This window comes from Nelumbo nucifera, chromosome 5 (genome assembly GCF_055504915.1).
Source record: "Nelumbo nucifera cultivar China Antique chromosome 5, China Antique-T2T, whole genome shotgun sequence".
Lineage (NCBI taxonomy): Eukaryota > Viridiplantae > Streptophyta > Magnoliopsida > Proteales > Nelumbonaceae > Nelumbo > Nelumbo nucifera.
In genome coordinates this window covers 83,240,055-83,259,222 of record NC_142653.1, presented here as the reverse complement: position 1 = coordinate 83,259,222, position 19,168 = coordinate 83,240,055, and the positions used below count along the sequence as shown (strand labels likewise).

Here is a 19,168-nt window from a genome sequence, read left to right as displayed (position 1 = left end):
CCAAAAGCTCTAAGGCAGGGCTACTTTTGGCCTACCCTCTACAAGGACACATCTAGATTCGTTCAAAGATGTGACCCATGCCAGAGACACGCCAACTTATGCCACAGGCCAGCCACCACCCTCTCGGCCCTCAATAGCCCATGGCCCTTTTTCCAAATGGGGCATGGATCTCCTTGGACCCTTTCCTCTGGCCACGAGGGCAAGAAGTACCTCGTTGTCGCAGTAGACTACTTCACCAAGTGGGTAGAAACAGAGCCTTTGGCCGCCATCACGACGCAAGCCATCCAAAACATTTTTTCGAAAAACATCATCTGTCGCTTCGACCTACCCTGTATGCTGGTCACTGACAACGGGAAGCAATTTGATGACACTAAGTTTCAAGAGTGGTGTGCCTCCCTTGGCATTAGGCAACAGTACACCTTGGTAGGCTATGCCCAAACCAATGGCCTAGCCGAGGTCACCAACAGGACAATTCTGGATGGACTGAAGACCATATTGGACCGAGCTAAAGGTCTATGGGCTGAAGAACTGAATAGTGTACAACGGGCTTACCAAACTACGCCTCGGACAGCCACGGGAGAAACTGCATTCAGCTTAACCTACGACACAGAAGTAGTAATCCCAACAGAGATCGGCTAGTCGACACTTCAAGTTGATGCACACGCCGAAGCCGAGAATGATGAAGGCCTCAAGGAAAACTTAGACCTATTGGAAGAAGCCTGAGAGCAAGCATAGATAAGGGCTGCTACTTACCTGCAGTGAGTGGCTCACTACTACAACTCCATGGTAAAAGAAAGACACTATCAAGAGGGAGACATTGTCCTCAGAAAATTCATGGTCCCTGAACCCGGAGTAGGGAAGTTGGGCCCCATTTGGGAAGGCCCCTACAGGATTAAGCGAGTCGTTGACTCCGGCATTTTCCACTTAGAACACCTAGATGGAAGAGTTGTACCTAGCAAAGGAAGCCAGCCTCCTCGGAGCGTTACGCTCGATCTCGTCAAAATAAATGTGCGGAGGCACGGGAGCTAAGTGAGCCTCGGCTTTGCCTAGGCCCCATGAAGCCAGACGAGCCCCAGCTCCGTCTCGGCCACCCCCCCAATATGGCAGGCCACCTTGGCCTCGTCAAGGTTAACAGATTGGGATACAGGAGCCAGGTGAACCTCTGCTCAACCTAGACCCCTCTGATTTTCATTATGCACAAAAAATCCTTTTGACTTTACAAATTTGTTCTATGGTCCTTCAAGCTGAATACCACAGAAAAAAGAAGCCTAGCTTAAGTCTCGCCATTAGCTGGAGGAGGAAGTGCAGAGTTGGCAACCTGTTTGGGAGTTTCGGGAATCACCTTCAGAGATTCAGCATCGAAGTCCAGAAGCACCGCCCGGAGTGCCTTCTTGGTGTCCTCGATCCCGTCCAAATAAGCCTCGGAAGCAACATCGGCCAACTTGCTAGCCCACTTCTTTGCTTCCTGGGCCCTCTTCTCAGTGCCAACCCTCTTCTGCTCGGCCTCGGCAGCCTTATTAGTTGCCTCCTCCGTCCTCTGCTATGCATCATTCGCCCGCCTGTTCGCCTCAGAGATGCCCTCCTCGGCCTGTCGGAGACGCCGCTCGGACTCAGAGATGAGGCTCGACTCGAGCCCTCTCAATATGCTCCTTGGCAAGAAGATCTTGCCTCTTCTTCAGGTTCTCCTTAGCCTCCTTGCGGAACCTCTGTTCGCCAGCAAAGAATCGCTGCATCTTGCGGTGCTTCTCCACGGCGTTGGCGGCAGTTTGTCGAAGCTTGTCTTTCTCAGCCTCCAGCTTATCCATATTGGCCAAGGTTAGCTTCAACCGATCCCCTAGACCAACAAAATTAAGGCAGACCTGCAATAAGAAAACACTCAGTACCCGGCAAAAAGAAGGAAAGAAAAAGAGAAGCAAAGAGGGATAGACTATTACCTTGGCCAGGCTCTGCAACCCCTGGTCGTACAACTTGTCAGGGGCCATCCCCAGCATCTGGAAGCGGTCTTGGGACAATAGGGACCCGCTTACCAACGTTGGGCCAACTCTCGCGTTGCGGATAGTCTCCCTTGTGGACCTCCCCCTAGGGGCGGAAAATCTAGTCAGACCGCTGGGTGAGCTCCTCCAACAGTGTGGGAGCCAAGAACAGCCCCATCCACTCCGTGTGGGACCCCCTCGAGGCATCACCGGTAGAGGTCCTGGTGTGGGCCACCTTTTGCTGTGGTTAACCCCCACGGCCCCCTCGGCCGGTCTCTTCATCCTTGCCTCGACCTCGTCGGCACGTCGCCTCGGTCGGTTCCTACGGCGCCTACTCCTCGCGCCCTGGCTGGCCCTCCTCGACGGGCCCCTTCCCCCTCGCGGGGATCTGTGAAGTGGCTCCCTTTTGGGGAGCTGTCAAAGAGGTCCCATTCGTAGGGACCTGTGCCCTTGTCCCTTGGTAGGGACTTGGCAAGAAGACCCCCCCCCCCTTTGCAGGGGTAGAAACCTTCTCGGCCTTCTCCTTTTGCTCATCAGAAGGCCTCTAAGGTGTCTTGGCCCGTTCCCTCTATATGGAGCGAACACATTCCAAAACATCCTAGCAGGCATTCATTGGCACCTCTGCAAACAAAGTGAAGCCATCAATAAGGCAGTAAAAAGAAAAAAAAAGGAGAAGAGAGAAGGCAAAAGGAGGGGAAAAAGGGCATGTTAATAGACTATAGGATCTCTCCTACCGAGGGGAGCAAGGCTAAGCCCCGCAAAAACTAGTGGGACCTCCTCCTCCACCAAGGGTTGGGCTTGGACTATCCCCAGGTCGAGAAACTATGTGGGGTCATCGTTCTCCTCACTCGTGAGCACGGGGACACTCTTCTCCACAGCCTAGCTAAATTCTCCCCACCTAGACTTGAAGGACCAACCCTTGGGGCATGATAGAAAGAAGACTTTTCCCTTCCAGTTATGCACGGATGAAGGGTTATCTATCGGCTTGGTCTTACGGGGTTGGAGGTAGTACATGTTGTCCTCGAAGGAATGCCTCCTTGGCACAACCAACACTCGGAAGATCCTTAGCATAAGCTCCACCCTGGAACCGAGCCACCACCAGCATGGCCACTATGGCCCTAATGGCGTTGGGCACCAGTTGGCTGAGAGTAATCCCATATGCCCTCAACAGTTTGGGAAGTAGCGGATGAAGGAGAAATCGAAGACCAAACTAGAGGAAATTTTGATAGATGCAGATCTCCCCCTCCTTAGGAGTCCACGACCACTCGCCTAATTCAGTCACCCGCATACCATAGGACGAGGGAATGAAGTATTGCCTTGCCAGAGCTTTGACCCGGTCCCCATCCAGAGAGTTCTCAAAATCCAGGCAGAGGACACTAGTCTCAATTACTACCTGGGCATCCCTCATCCCAGGAACATGGTTTAGGGTTCCCTCCTCCTCAACTGGCCAGGCCCCTTCAGCCTCCCTCAGTGTCGCAGAAGCAACACTCTCACAAGGAGGGTCCTCGCCTTGATGGCAGCCTTTAGCACCGAGGGCTACCCTTTCCCATAGCACCATGAGCTCCCTCCGGAGGGGGGCAAGGGTAAAAGAACTCAAGGGGGAAAGAGGAGAAGGGGTACGGGAAGGGCTCCCTTTCGACTCATGCGGAAGTTCATAGCACTCAGGTCCAGAATCTGAGAAAGACATTGTTTAAAATTACCTAAGAAACGTGGAGGAAGAAAGAGTGTGAGTAGAGTGTTGAAGGTTGGAGAGTCTAGAAGCTGAGTTTACTCAAAGGCAAAGGCGCTTAGAGGCAAACGACGGGAATGCTACCCCTAAAGGCCCTATTTAAAGAGGAATGAACGGCCCAGATTGCTCAAGATCCAACAACAAAGAAGCCACCACCTCCACTACCCAATCAAGGCGCGCCGCGTGATGCACCCTTAGAAGGCTAAACGACGTTCACCCTCGGAAGGCGAAACGATGCTCCGGGTGAACCGACGTGTCCGCCCATGGTGGACCACTGACTTACGTGACCCGGCCACGCGGATGCACGCATCGGTCAGATCGGAAATCCGTCTCGCACATTGATCCTTGGGCTTCACGGGTCTTCGGCCTAAACAACCTTCAACTCCACAGGTCTTCAACCTAAGCAGCCTTTGGCCCCCCATGTTCTCAGCCCAAATGACGGCACTAGAACATCCGTACTGAGCGCGCCTCTTGAGTTACATGTCCAAAGCAACAGTGCTGCAAACCACTCGCAGCCTCGGCCCAACTCATAAGGACAAACTAGACAGATACATGAAAGAGGACGCCATCACGGGGTACACCTCGACTGCCGGACCCTCTGGTGCTCACCATTATTACTCCCATCAGTCGAAGCCGAATGTTCCTCTTCGGCCTCGAGAGTGGGGGGCAAGTGATGTGGGGTGACCCAACCCAGCCCATTTGATGCTGGGAGGCCCAACCCACAAGCATCGATTAGGGAACGAGATTCGCTACAACAGGGGTTACCCTGCCCCCATCGTACGAAGCCAATCGCGATGCGTTCGCATGACCTTGCCTAAGTCGCTGCATGCCCTCATGCGGCTCCCATCTCAGGCGTTTATCTCCACCTACCTCAAAGTGGCTCGAGTATAAACAAGGGTACCTCCCTCCTGGTAAGGGGGTTACAAACTCTAGACCAACAGCTATCATCGTAAGGACTATTGCAATAACTGTTGTTGGGACTATTCTGGAACTGCCTACCAAGATCCTACCCTGGTACTTTCCCTTCGTACCCTGTACTAACATGACTGTCAGAGACTCTGCCTCGGGTTCTCACCCGGGGCCTCTAACGAGTTTCTGCCTTGCAGCACTTCGGCAACCTACCCTTGGCTTCTACCGTACTTAGAGTCCACACCGCCTCGGCGCACACACATCAACCTTAGCAATGACCTCTATGAGTCCTCAAAGCCTTTGGCCACCCTTTAGAGTCCAGGGGCAAAATTACTTTGTTGTCCTCGGCCATTCCAAGCACCAACACCAACCATTCAAACATTGACAAAAAAATGAACAGTACCAAATCTTTGCCTCTTTTGCTTAAGAAAGTTGGGGTCACCAGAATACCCACTATGACGTAACCCCAACTTTCTTGAATAGAAGATGCAAGGATTTGAGACTGTTCATTTGTATCAACATGTGGATGGTTGATAAAGAAAATTAGATGACATTCAAAGGGCATTTGTGTCTTTTCAAATGTCACTTAACAGTTGGTTAATGAATTGATTAACGACAGGTACTGGATTGACTCATTTTAAAAGTTTGGGTACTGAATTGTCACGTTTTAAAATTTGGGGACCAAAGTGGCAATAGGCCCAAAGTACAGGGTACTAATCGGGAATTTTCCCATTTATAAATTTATTTTTTAAATCTATCTAAAACTATTTTATATTATATTATATATTATATAAATATAATATATATATATATATATATATATATATTAGCATACATTAACAATATAGTGGGGAGGGTTCGGGACTGGGGTATGGTGGATAAATACCATACCTGCCCCCTTCCTGATCCCTAGAGTTTCAGGTTTGGCCCCATGGGAATGGATCAAATTGCCATTTCTATATACATTGGAAACCTGTATTTATGTGTTATTATTAATGAGAGATGTTTTCAATACATGGTGAGATGTACCTCAAGGATTATGTAAGGTGCGCTTTGAGAGGAAAAATCCCATTTCAGTATTCAATAGATCTGTACTCTCAAAAACCAGCTATTCTATAGTTTTAGCCTGAACCTGATGTATTGATAGGAAAATTGGGAATTGAGATTTGCTCCTCACAATATGTACCTCACAAGTCACACCTACCTCACAAGTCACACCTACCTCACAGCCCCATTCCACTATGTATTGGAAACATCTCCCCGTAAATAACATCTCCCTCTATAATGAATAGATGCGGACTCATTGATGTGGCCCCACTATGAATTGGATGAAGTGACATAAGGTGGAGTAACAGCAATGCATTGAAGGCCTTGATTTTGATGGTTTAGGGGGTGATTCATAATGTGGATGAGAAATTGATGGGTGTGGACTGGTTTATACTACATCACTGTGGTAGGGACCAATCCACACCACACCACACCACAGTCCATAACTATTTTAAATTGTGGACAAACCGTGTGGACTGGTCCAGTCCACACCCACGGTGTGGATCAATCTACACCACTCTTTGATTTCATGTATCTCATATACAGTTTATGAAATAATCTACACAATCAATCATAAATCTCTAATTTTTACAATTTATATGATAACTAATTTAGAAAAAAGGCATTAGTAATTGAATATTAACTAAAAAATATTAATTTCACCAAAAATGGTAATAAAATCATTTAAAAAATAAAAAAAAAAATTATTTTATTGATAAAGATATTAAAAAATAATATTTAAACAAACGAAATATCAAATTATTATAAGACAAGCATAGAATTAAACTATTTATGCAAACTAATAATCCATTGGATCCCATACTAGTTAGTGGAAAAAACAACCTACATTACAACTAGTATTTAAATAGAAATAACAAAACCAATATCGTAAGACAAGCATACCCTCAAAATATTAGTTCACTGGTTTCTTGAACTCTTTGATAAGATAATGAAGTGCACCACAAAAGAGTCATTCTTACTATGACTTTTGGGTTCCTTTTTTGCTGAAAAATATTGGAATTTCTTTCAAACTATTGCCAAAGGCACAACTAACTAGAAGCATTTAATTTCCTTGTTCAAACCAATAATGTGCCACTCACCTATAAGTCTTTGATTCAGGAAAGCTCCAATAATATGGTATAAATTTTAAGTTTGTACCACTAGATTCTGGATGAGAAGCTACAAAATCTGTTTTCAAACTCAGAAAAATTTAGGGAGAATGATGGTTCAGTCCAGGGTCAGAATTTTTAGGCCCAAAGTACAATTGGGGTGGGTAGTGCGTAGAGTGGGGGTTTTTAACATTTTGAATGTTTATAGTTCTGCAGTGGAAATCAGATATCTGCTTGGGCCTGTCTATATTCTCCAAAAAAATTATGGTATATATAAATTTTAATTTTTAGGAAAGCACCAGTAATATGGTATAAATTTTAATTTTCTTGTAGCTGTCATATGTTTTAAATAATATGGTATAAATTTTTAGGAAACCACCAGATTCAGGAAAGCACCAATAATAAGGTATTATATTTTCAAATTGGCTAGCCATTGTGTATTTCTGATGTAGTAGCAATTTGATGATAATTTGAATAGGTTGAGGGGTTAGGTGCCCATAAGCACAGGCTTTTCTGGCCTTTTCTAAGTCTGGTTCCATTTCTTAGTTTGCCACTTGAGTATTTCTAACCTACGGTATGGCAGGTTCAAATGTTAAGAACCTTGGTGAAAAATTTACAGTTCTGTGGAGAAGTTGAAAATCAGGGGATAGTCTTCACTTGTATTTTCATGGCCTGTTTTCAACTTATATCAATAGAAAGACTGATTGATCCCTTTTACTTTTGGGATTATTTCTGTGATTTGTTTAAGCTTCTTACACAGTGCAACATTACCAAAAAAACAAAGAGAAAAAAAAAATCTAAATATAGTTCAGAAACACTTATATAGGCAATTATGCATGATATAATCTGTACAGCTGAGCTATTTACACAAGTGATTTGTTGATTTCTTCTTGGAATCTGTAAATGTTGTGGCTTATCCTAGCCCCATACCAGTTAATAATTCTTTATTTGTTCTGGTGAAATTAACATTTTCTTAACATGTTGGTTCAAGCAATGGGTGTATAATCACTGAAAAGTGTTCTGATCTGTTCAAGGGTTTTAACAAAGATTGGAATTAACAAAACAGAACACATTCAAATGATAAAAGAAAAAAAAAACGCAAATCTGAAATCAGAGCTTCAACAGAGAAGTGATAGTTCAAGCTGCAGCTGGGGAGAACATTCATCGGCGGAGAAGAATGCCCAGATGAATGTTCTATTTATTAACTAATGCTGAAAGTAAAAAACATAAAAGAGACGAAGGAGAAAGAGGGAGATGAGATACCGGTTGATGGAGCAAATCGGTGGAGGAGAATAGTATTCTTCCTTGTGGAGTAGGGTTGTTCACAGGTCAGGTTGAGTCGGTTTATTAGTGTTTTTTCAACTGACCTGACCTGGTCGGGTTACCTATAGATCAAACTGAAACCGATCATCTATTAAGTAAAACCGACCTGGTCAGTTTGGGTCGGTTTGGGTTTCAACCAACTCTAAGCTTGCACAATGTACATGAAGTCAAAGTGCTAATATTATATATAATATTTCAGAATATATTTTCTGAAAATATATATTTAAAACCAAAACATATATACAAATATATCAAAATATATATTTTCTAATTTCTGAAAATATATATCTGATATATTTCAGAATATATATTTTTTCAGATATATATTTATTATTTAAAACTAAAATAGCTATATTTAACAGATATTTTTTCACATTACTCGGTTCGGTTCAGTTTTCACATATGAAAACCAAAACCGAACCAAATTATCAGTTTGTTTATCTTTGCAACCCGAGACTAACCGGTAATGAAGAAAAACCGGCCAATTCAGGTTAGATCAGACTGGATTAGTTGGTTTGGATTTATTTGTGAACAGCCCTATTGCGAAGTTCAGGGGCAAGGAGAGCTTCGCTGTTCAACGGTAAAATGCAACTGAAATGCTACAGTATAAAAAACTAAAAATGATGCATGTGATACATATTATCACTAAAAAATTGTATAAATACCTGAGGACCGAATTCAACCACGATAAAAAAAGTGTTGATGAGATATTTAACTATGGACGGGGCCGGCCCACAATATATTGTGGACCAGTCCCATCTACACCAAACCAAACTCTCTATTCATCCTGTGGCATGGACTGAGATGGTTCATCCACGAGATGAACACCCTTCCGAACGCCACCTTAGTCCAACTTGAATATCATTTCTATATTAAATGAATAGTCGGATCTTTATTAAACCGAAGCAAGACCTCAATTTTTGAAAAATGGTGAATCGAAATCGAACTGCAACCAATCAGTTAATTGTTCGATTTGGTTTTTTATGGATTCGGTTCCTCGGTATTTTATATTTATAATATAATATGTTATAAATAAATAAATTATTATAAATATGTATATTATATTGTAAATACTACAAATTGGTGCATATTAAAAATAATTTATAAACATATATATATATATATATATATATATACCGAACCACCAGTTTTATTAGATTAACCAAAAATAATTTGTTTGGTTTTTTGGTTTTTCAATTTTTGTTAAGCACCCCTAACATCAATACGTCCAGGGCTGTGACTCACAGCTTGAGCCCTTGCATGAGAATTTCTCGAGCCATAATTTTACTGTTTGGTCTAAGATGTTCATAATCCAGAGTATGAACACCCTTACGTGTGTTATGTATTTTGCCGTATGATACAGAAAAGACATAATAAGGTGGTATATAACAAAATTCATGGGAGGGTTTTTGATTAGTCAAAGCTCTTTCAATATTATGATTTTCAAGCATTATAGTTTTCCCCATATTTTGTGACCCAATGTCTATGTGGTAAGCCTTAAAAACATTTAAATTGGGTGTTTGTTTGGGTGGGCTTTCGTGCAACAGTTTTTGACATTCTGAGGTGAGTTCCACACGAAAAGCCAATTAGCCCCACATCAAAATTTGGCATAAATATATGCATATATAAGTGTGTATGCATGTATGTATGAAAATACGTGTTTACATATTTATTTATATATGTAGTTAAGATTGATTTAAGCTACCTAAGGGCTAGGGTTGGGCCCAACCGAAAAAATAGAAAATCCCAAACTTTTGAGCCTAGGCCTAGGCCCAACTTGAGGACTGAAGATCCAAAGCAGCATGTTTAAAATTGTGAGTTGGATTAAGCTTAAGTTAAGCCTGCCCAATTTACATCCCTATGGACTATTGACCACCAATTAGATGCAAACAGCTTACTTTTCTATTTCATCATTAATAAAAGCAATTTTTATTTATCATACTTATTTTTGTTTAATATAATGAATAGAGATATACTCAAATGTTTTTTTACAAAAATTCTATATTTTTAAAATGTTATGTGTCTATATTTTTTTAATTTCTTATTCAATTATGACATAATAGATTGACCCAATTGACATAAAAAAAAACCATGCCAACCACTTGCATTTCATATCCACCATTAATAAAAATGTTTCTTATTACCATACTTATTGTTTTATTTATGTTTTTATACATTTTTGTACTTTTTTATTTAATTATGAAACTAGGGGTGGATTTGAGCCGAGCCAAGGTGAATAATTGGCTATTCGAGCTAGAGATTTGAGCTCGAGCTCGGCTCAGTTCAAAGCTTGCAAGTTTGAGCTCGATTGCAAGCCAAGTTTTTTTCTAAAAAATATAAAATATAAATATAAAAATATTTTTATTTTACATACAAAAAATTAAGAATTATAAAAGTTATTTACTATTATACATAAAAAGTAAAAAAAATTATATATAAAATATTATTACATATATAATAAAAATCATTTATAATATATATTTATATGTATATGTACGTATGTATATAATAAAAAAATTATTTATTTGTTATACTAGGCTCGTGTGCCTCACAAGTTGAGCTTCACTAGGCTCGAGCTCAGCTTGATTAGCAAACAAGCCTATATATTAGGCTCGAGTTTGGCTCAAAGCTCAGTTTAAACCGAGTCGAGCTGAGCTCGAATAGCTCGTAAGAAGCTTGACTCATGGCCAGCGCTATACGAAACCATTGATTGACCTATTTGAAACCTATGGATGAACTATTTACCGATTGTCTAGATGAAAGGGTGGTTTATTTTTCATGTTGGTTTTGAACACATGTTTTATATAATTTTGGATATAGATTTAATTAGTAAAATTTATTGATGAAAAAAAAAATAATTCAAATAAAATATCTAAGAATGTAGTTAGAAATAATAGTACTTTAAATTACATTTTTTGTCCACACAACTAGAGATGGACTAAATTAGTAAGTAGGGGTATTTTAATTAGGAAAAGCCCATAAAGCTAATGTACCTTATATTTAATGAAAAAGAATGACAATTAATACATTAACTATAGGATTTAATGTAAGGGAGTTGAATGAATTTAATAAAAGTAATAGATTAAATTACATTTTTTCCCTCATAATATAAAAGATCAAATTGAGGAGATAAGAATATTTTAGTAAAACAATATCCAAAATCCGAGCTTCATTCAAACTTTGAATAGCAAGTATAGATATAAATATAGATTTCTATAAATTCTAGAATGGTATGATACCCCATCCCATGATTTCCATAAAATCTAAAGCATTTGCGATCCTTCTATTGTTATTTATGGGTAAATAGCTTTTCTAAGAGTAACATATCATGATATTATTTGGAACCGTAGGTGTTTATTCACTAAACGTTTGTAGTTGATTTGTTTGCAAAACCTAGAAAGGCAATAACAAACTTATTTATTGACACTAAAGCACCACTAGGCACCATTAAACACCACATCAGCAATACAGTGAATAAACGCCTACCCGTTGGGAAGAAGTACTAAAATGAAGCTTCTCTATACATTTGAATCGGCATAATAGGGAAATGTTAAAATGGCACCTATGTGACAGCATTTATTCAATATCCACGATTCCAAACACGCTAGATTTTAGAGAAATTTATAAAATAAGGATTTCTCTTTTTAAAACCCCAACAAAACACATGGCTCCAAATTTAGACTTCGCGTTGTAAGGTGGTTGAACCATTAAACTATTAAATATTTTAATCTGGCAATGGTTCAATTCAGTTCAATTCAATCTTGACTTTTTTAAACCGAAATCCTTAGAGACTTCTCAACTTCCAGGTTGGATTAAAACATTGAGTGCAAATGAAGTTCCTTTTATTCTTGTTCTACTAAATCCTCAGTATTCGCAAACTTTGTGGATAAAAAGCGAGTGAGGGCCAAAAAAGTTAAAAAATAAAGAGAACGAGAATGCAATTGAAATCCAAAGCCTCCTAAGCAATCAAATGACCCAGAAGCCCGTCCCCAAGACGGAAGACTTTAACAAACAAGATTGCACTCTCAAAAATCTGGTGACACCCAGCTTTTTATTTTTTTTGTCTAAGTGTACAGTTCAGGACAGTTGAGGTGCCCAAGCAAAGTTGTCTTACTTCCAATTCCAACCCCAAGTCCTAACCAAACCAGAACTTAAATCTAAAGAACACACTTGAGAACAATATATAACCCAAACCAATCAGACCAAATACCATGTTGCTTCCCCTTGACAATTTTCATTCTTATCCAAGAAAAAATCGAATTCATGTGCTGAAAAACCTTGAAATACCTTGTACCAACATATAACGCCACGTCATTTGCAATTTTAGCAACCAGAATCAATAATAGCAAGGAACAGCAGAATAAATGCGAAAGCCATATGGTTAACCAGTATACACAACAATATACCATTTCCCCTCCAAACTGCACGCAACTATCAATGAAATATGCACCGAAACAAACAAAAAATAAATAAACGGGTTGTGAAACTGGATGAGATTCAGCAGTGCACAAAGGTTTAAAGGGAGAGAACTGTAAAAAACGTAAAATTCATGTTCCCTTAATAAATCTCAATTTATCACAGATACCTCCGAAAGAAAACAAACAAACAAACAAAAAAAAAAGTTCCCTTATTAAAAATTTTAAATACTCTGTTTGGACACGCCACCACAAACCTGTCAGATGATCGGAAGGTGGTTTAATTCCATCCATTATCAAGAATCACTGCCCTTCTGACTCAGATTTCTCCAAAAACGTCTTCTTCAACCAATCGAATGGCTGTACAAGTAAATGCAAGAAATTAAGAGATGAACAGAAAGTGGATATGTTACAATGTAATAAGCGGGCTATTGCCAAAACATATCATGCTGATTTATCTGAGACTCATTAGTCTGTTCTCTGTTGGACTATAGCAGTGGCCTCCCATTTTTCCGGATGCATGGGACCACAAACCAAACTACCTAATTGGATATTGACATGTTAATTATTCATAAAAAAACGATATTGACAAGTTAAAGCTGTTCCTTCAACAATGCTGCTGCCACAGAAAAAAAAAAAAAGAAAACAAAACAAAACTACCCCCCAATCAATGAACAAAAACAGAAAGAAAACAGCTACACCTAATGTATATCTCTTCTCCCCTTATCTTTTACACTATTCATTCTCAGAGCTGAATTACAGTAAAAATTTACAAAGAAATTGTTAAATGGTAAATGTTGTAGTGGAGGTGATTCATCCAAACAACCACACCCCACATAATTTACAGGAGCCCGTCATCCTAAAGATCTCAGATGCTTAATCTTGGGATACCTGGGTAAGCTTAATTCCGAATTAAAGTCACACACTTGTAAATTTCACTGGACAGGCAGGAATGGTATTCTCAAGTTATTTCACTGGACATAAGGATAGGTGGGTGCATTTTTAAGTGTCGGAGAAGAATATTGAAGTATCTGATCCTGCCTGTAGTATCTTTAAATATCTTCATTATCTTGGCAACAGGTGATGACAACAAGAATAAGGCAATGAAAATTATAAAACATCGTCTCCCTATTTGCTAATGTTGTTCATTCATTTATTGCAATAAAATATCTTCTTAAAAGGCAATGAAAGTTATAAAATCATTATTTTTTTATGTGAGAAATAAGAATTTCAGACCCTAACATAGACTTGTTCGGGTTTGCCTCGAGGGGCATGATACAAAGGCAACTCATAGAATCAAGAATGCAATATGTTTTACATCACATTAACTACTTGAAGCAATGCAATTAAGGTAAAAAAGGAGATTGTGGGTTTTACATGTTTGAAAATGGTTTATATGTTTGCTTTTCTTTTTAAATTTTCATTTGAATACACTTTACATGTTGTGTTTATGTATTTTAATTTTTTTTTGATGAATGATTTATGTATTTTAATTTTAGATAATAGGTTTTTTAAATCGTTTATTTAAAATTTTAAGTTTATATTTTTTATTAACATTATGTTTAATATTTTTTGCATTTTTTTAAAATTTTGGCATTTTTTTGAATTTTCTGACTTTTTTTTATTTTTAGCTTTTTTTTGTAATTCTGTTCGCCTTGCGCCTGAGGCGCAAATTGGCCCTTGGGCTTTTAAAACACTGAGAGAACCAGCTACAAAACAATGACAGCTATGATATTAGAACAAAGGCCCATAAACATAAAGCTGTAAAGGCGCATAAGCTGCCTTTTCTATTGGTCCATTAACTGCAACAATCAACCCTTAGTAAAGGGATCCAACCCCCAAATTTGCACAATGCCCTCAAGGTGCAAACATGATCAGTTTGGTGATAATGACTACTGATAGTTAAAGGATAGAAATAACTAATTTGAACTTAACAAGGGGACCAGAACAAATCTAATAAGGTAGTGGTATATCCTGTATAAACCATAAAGAAACATTTATAAAGAAAAGAAAACTAGTAGAGATGTATTCCCACTATGTCATCATATACAATGAAGTGGAAACCCTTAGATTGAACATCGCTACTTGGAGAATGGGCGGATGTCACAGAATTTCCAATGCAAAAACCAGAATAGATTAACTGATTAAGAACCAAATTCCTTGAAAAAAAAATAGCATGTTTCATCATCCAAGCATTTGTGCGTTCCATGGGGAGTACAGTACACGAATTTCATTAACCGCAACCTTGCAAGAGGTAGCTCTAGACCTTGTTAGAATATTCTAACCATGTAATTGTACTCTAATTTAATTGAAGTATCCTTTTCTCTTATTACATCAGAGATAGTTCATTCAAAGAGCAAATGTACCACACCTTAAATTTGCAGTTATCCCTAAAGGTTAAAAGTGAACCAGATTCAGATTCTTAAGAAATACTTTTATCATTTTATCGTCACAATAACTTAATTATAGGTGAACATTGAAGCACTTCAAAGTTGATTCTCTCGGAGAGATGGGGGGTGAGAACCGGAAATCCAAAATGAATGATCGCACAGAAGAAAATAATCAAGGATCAAGGGTCAAAAATAAAAAGTATCAGTAACTACAAAACAGATTATCAATAAATTAGGAATGATTGTAGAAATCAATTTAAATACGAGATTGTGATTGAAATGTAAAAAATAAAAATAGAACGAATTAATATACCTGGATAAGCCAAAGAGCTCCGGTGGTTGCAGCGACACCCCACATCGCCGCGGCTTGAATATCAGCCGACTGGGGACGAAGCCCAGGTCGAAGAAACTTGAACAGACTCGTGCTTGCTGCCATTTTCGCTTTGCAGATCAAGAAAATGACTCCTTTTATTGCAGAAACCCTAGTTCGTGTCTTGTTCACAAAACAACCCTTGACCCTTCCCTTTCTCGCTCACCAAGAAGACGAATGAAATTTTAATACAACAATTACGAGAAAAGAAAAAAAATGGGTCTCCAGTGGCCCATTGAGTATTGGGCCCATCCAAATAGCCCAGGGAAAAATTTTAAGAGCACTGGACTCGAACAATATACTTGGGATCGGAAGCAGACATGAATCATTTAACATTAACATTAATTAACATCCGGAAATAAAAGAATATTGTTAAATGACGCCTAAATCTATATCTATCTATACTATTTTAAAAAGGATGAATACTGGACTCGAACAATATACTATTTTAAAAAGAATATTTCTGGAATTTTGTAAGAATAAAATCTATTTTTTTATATTTAAATTTATTTATAAAAATAAGGGAAAATAGGACAATTGGTTATTGATATTAAATGATTTGAAAAGAGATAATTTTAAGGGGGCGTTCTTATATTGGATTTTGAGAGGGGAGAAAGTTGGTCAATGGGATTTTGATTCCTATTGACCAAGAAACCCATGTTCTTTTTTCAGATTTATGTGAGGACCAGGGAAAGTTTATTTTCCTAGGTACCCATCTCCTAAATGGGTAAATAACTTTCTCACTTACATGAAAGTTTCCAACACTTGAATTAGACAAAAATGCCCCTTTTAATAATTGAATTTTATGGCTAAAATGGTCATTGCCTTATTTACATGGGAAATAAAAGAACATGGGTAAATGCACTTACCCGAATAAATCTTTCCTGGGAAACACTTACCTGGGTAAGTGTATTTACCCGGGTAAATAACCTACTGAAAAGCAAACGAGGCCTAAGATATTCAATTCTTTTAATTCCCTCTCATTAAATCCAACATTTAAGGTATTAACTTGCACGTACCTTTATTGAATCATATATTTAAGGCATTTTTTTTCTCATCATTAATTTCTACTAATTAAATCCATATATAATAAATTAATAATTCCAATAACATAAAAACTTATACTTCCAAAATTTATTTAAAAAAATATATATATAGTGTTTTCATCTAGGTGGTGGTAAGAAATTAAACTATTTTGGGTCAAATGAGCCAATCCATGCTGCTACAATTAAATCATAAAATTCAAAATTAGAAAAATGCAAAAAAAAATTAAAAATTTAAAAAAAAATTGGGAACATTTTTAACATCATATATTTGACATATTAAACAATAATCAGTATGATAAATAAGAAATGTTTTTATTAATTATGGAAATGGAATGTAAAATTTAAATAAAACCATTTTCCTATTCTATCTCATTAAACGCTATATTTAAGATACATTTTTTCTCATCATTAATTTATACTAATTAAATCTACAACATTAATTTTAATAGTATAAAAAAATATTTTGAAAAAATTAATGGTTTATTTTGAAAACAATTAAACCATTTAGCATCAAATGGGTTAATAAATAATACCGTAATTAAATAATAAAAAATTAAAATTAATAAAATATATAATACAAAAAAAAAGAAATGGGCATGTCTCTGATATTGTATATTCATTATAATAAACAAAAATAAGTATGAAATATAAGAAGTAGTTTTATTAATGATGAAAATGGAATACCAAATTTAAAATCAACTTAGAAATGAAATGATTCCATAGTCAAATAATAAAATGTTTAAAATAAAAAATACAAAGAATCACAAAATTAAAGAAAAAAGAGAAAATTTGTGCACATATCTAATGTTATACATTTATAAAAAAAAAATATTAGGTACATCTCTAATATTATAAATTCATTATATTGAACAAGAATAAGAATTATACATAAGAAATAATTTTATCAATGATGAAAATGTAACACAAAATTTAATGTCAACCTAGAAATCAAACTATTTTCTTTTTAGGGTGGTGGGTTAGTAGTTTGGGACAAATAGATTAATCAATGATATGATAGTTAAACAATAAATCTTAAAAAATAAAATACAAATAATCAATATATATATATATATGCCAAGCAAAAATTAGGTGTAATAAGTAAGAATTATTTATAAAACATAGATGAACTATATACTTTAAAACTGATTCGGGAGCAAAGCTACTTTCTTATCTAGATGGTGGGTCAATGATCCAACTTTTCAAAAAGAAGAAACTCATGATATCATAATTGAATAATAAATATTAAAAAAATATAGAACTTTAAAAAATGAAAAAGTACAGAATTTTGTTTAAAACATTTGGAAACATTTATAATGTTATATATTCATCATATTAAATAAAAATAATTGTTAAAGGAAAAATTATTTTTATTTATGACAGAAATAGAATATAAACTATAATAATAATAATAATAATTGTTAATGTAATTTAAATTTTCCATGTGCAATGCGCATGCACATTTACTACAAACATTCATGCTTATTTTTAATCAAATTGTTACTCTTGTTAATTTCCAATTTCTATCCTAACTATGATATATCTCAACTTCAAGTAATTAATATGAAGAAATTTTTCTTAGGTGCAACGCATGTGCTTAATTACTAATACTATATAAAAGTGTGACTGTAGTGTAAAAGTTTTTTTGGAATAAAATTACCCTCTATTTCTTTGCTTGAGTAAGGGTATACAAGTCTTTTTATTATAACTTTATGTCAGATTTTATGGCTACCAAAATGTCCATATTTGAGTATTTAATCCATATCTGATCATAAAGGTTGAAAATGTAATACTATATAAAAGTGTGATCGTAGTGTGAAAGTTTTTTTGGAATAAAATTACCCTCTATTTCTTTGCTTGAGTAAGGGTATACAAGTCTTTTTAATATAGCTTTAATGTTAGATTTTATGGCTACCAAAATGTCTATATTTGTGTATTTAATCCATCTCTAATCGTAAGGTTTGAAAATGTAATTTCAATTATTACTTTCCACCTCATTTAATCTCCTCTAATCAAGTCTTATACTTAAGGTATTAAATCCCATGTTCTCTTATTAAATCCTATATTTTAAGTTATTTTTCAATAATAAATGCTATTAATTAGATCTATGTCAATATTTTTGACAGTATAAATCCATATATTTTAAATTTGACTCAAAAACAAAACCATTCTTTATCCAAGTGGCAGTTACGCAATTCAACCATCCGAATTAAATTGATCAATCTACGAAGTCATTGTTAGGTAATAAAATTTTTAAAATAAAAATAAATATAGAAAATTACAAAAATTGTAGAAAAAGTAGACACATTTATGTAATCAAATTAAAAAAAAATAAGTGTAATAAACAACAATTATTTTTATTGATAATGAAAATGAAATACATAATTTAGAACAACCCAAAAATTAATAATAAATAGTTCAAATTTTGGGTTAAATGTATTAAACTTTAATATCATAAATAAATAATAAAAATTAATAAAATAAAAAAATACATACATCTTGTAAAAAAACATTCAAACACATGTATAATATCATATATTTATCTTATTAAACAAAAAGTAAGTGTAAAAAATCAGAATTAGTTTTACACACAAAAGTACAAAAAAAAACTATAGTAAAAGTTGAGCACATCTATAATTCTATTTTTATACTACTATTAAAAATATGAATAGGATTGTGAAATTTTTTTTACTAAAATACTCTTTTTTGAATTTAGTCCCTATTTAATTGTGAGGTTTAAATTATAAATTGAACTACTACTTTTCACTACATTCAATTCACTCTATTTAAATCTTACATTTTTTTAATAAATGAACAAAAAAAAAGATACACCAAAAAAATAAAACATTACAAAATGAAG

General features: G+C 36.3%; 1 long non-coding RNA gene across 1 annotated transcript; it reads right to left on the bottom strand.

Annotated features, from left to right (window-relative positions):
- Positions 1-12,547: 12,547 nt before the first annotated feature.
- Positions 12,548-15,425, bottom strand: LOC104593754 (uncharacterized). Its single transcript, XR_734620.3, has 2 exons — positions 15,209-15,425; positions 12,548-12,865 (listed from the first exon to the last, which is right to left on the bottom strand). It is a non-coding gene; the product is annotated as an uncharacterized LOC104593754 (long non-coding RNA).
- Between the last annotated feature and the right edge of the window lie 3,743 nt (positions 15,426-19,168).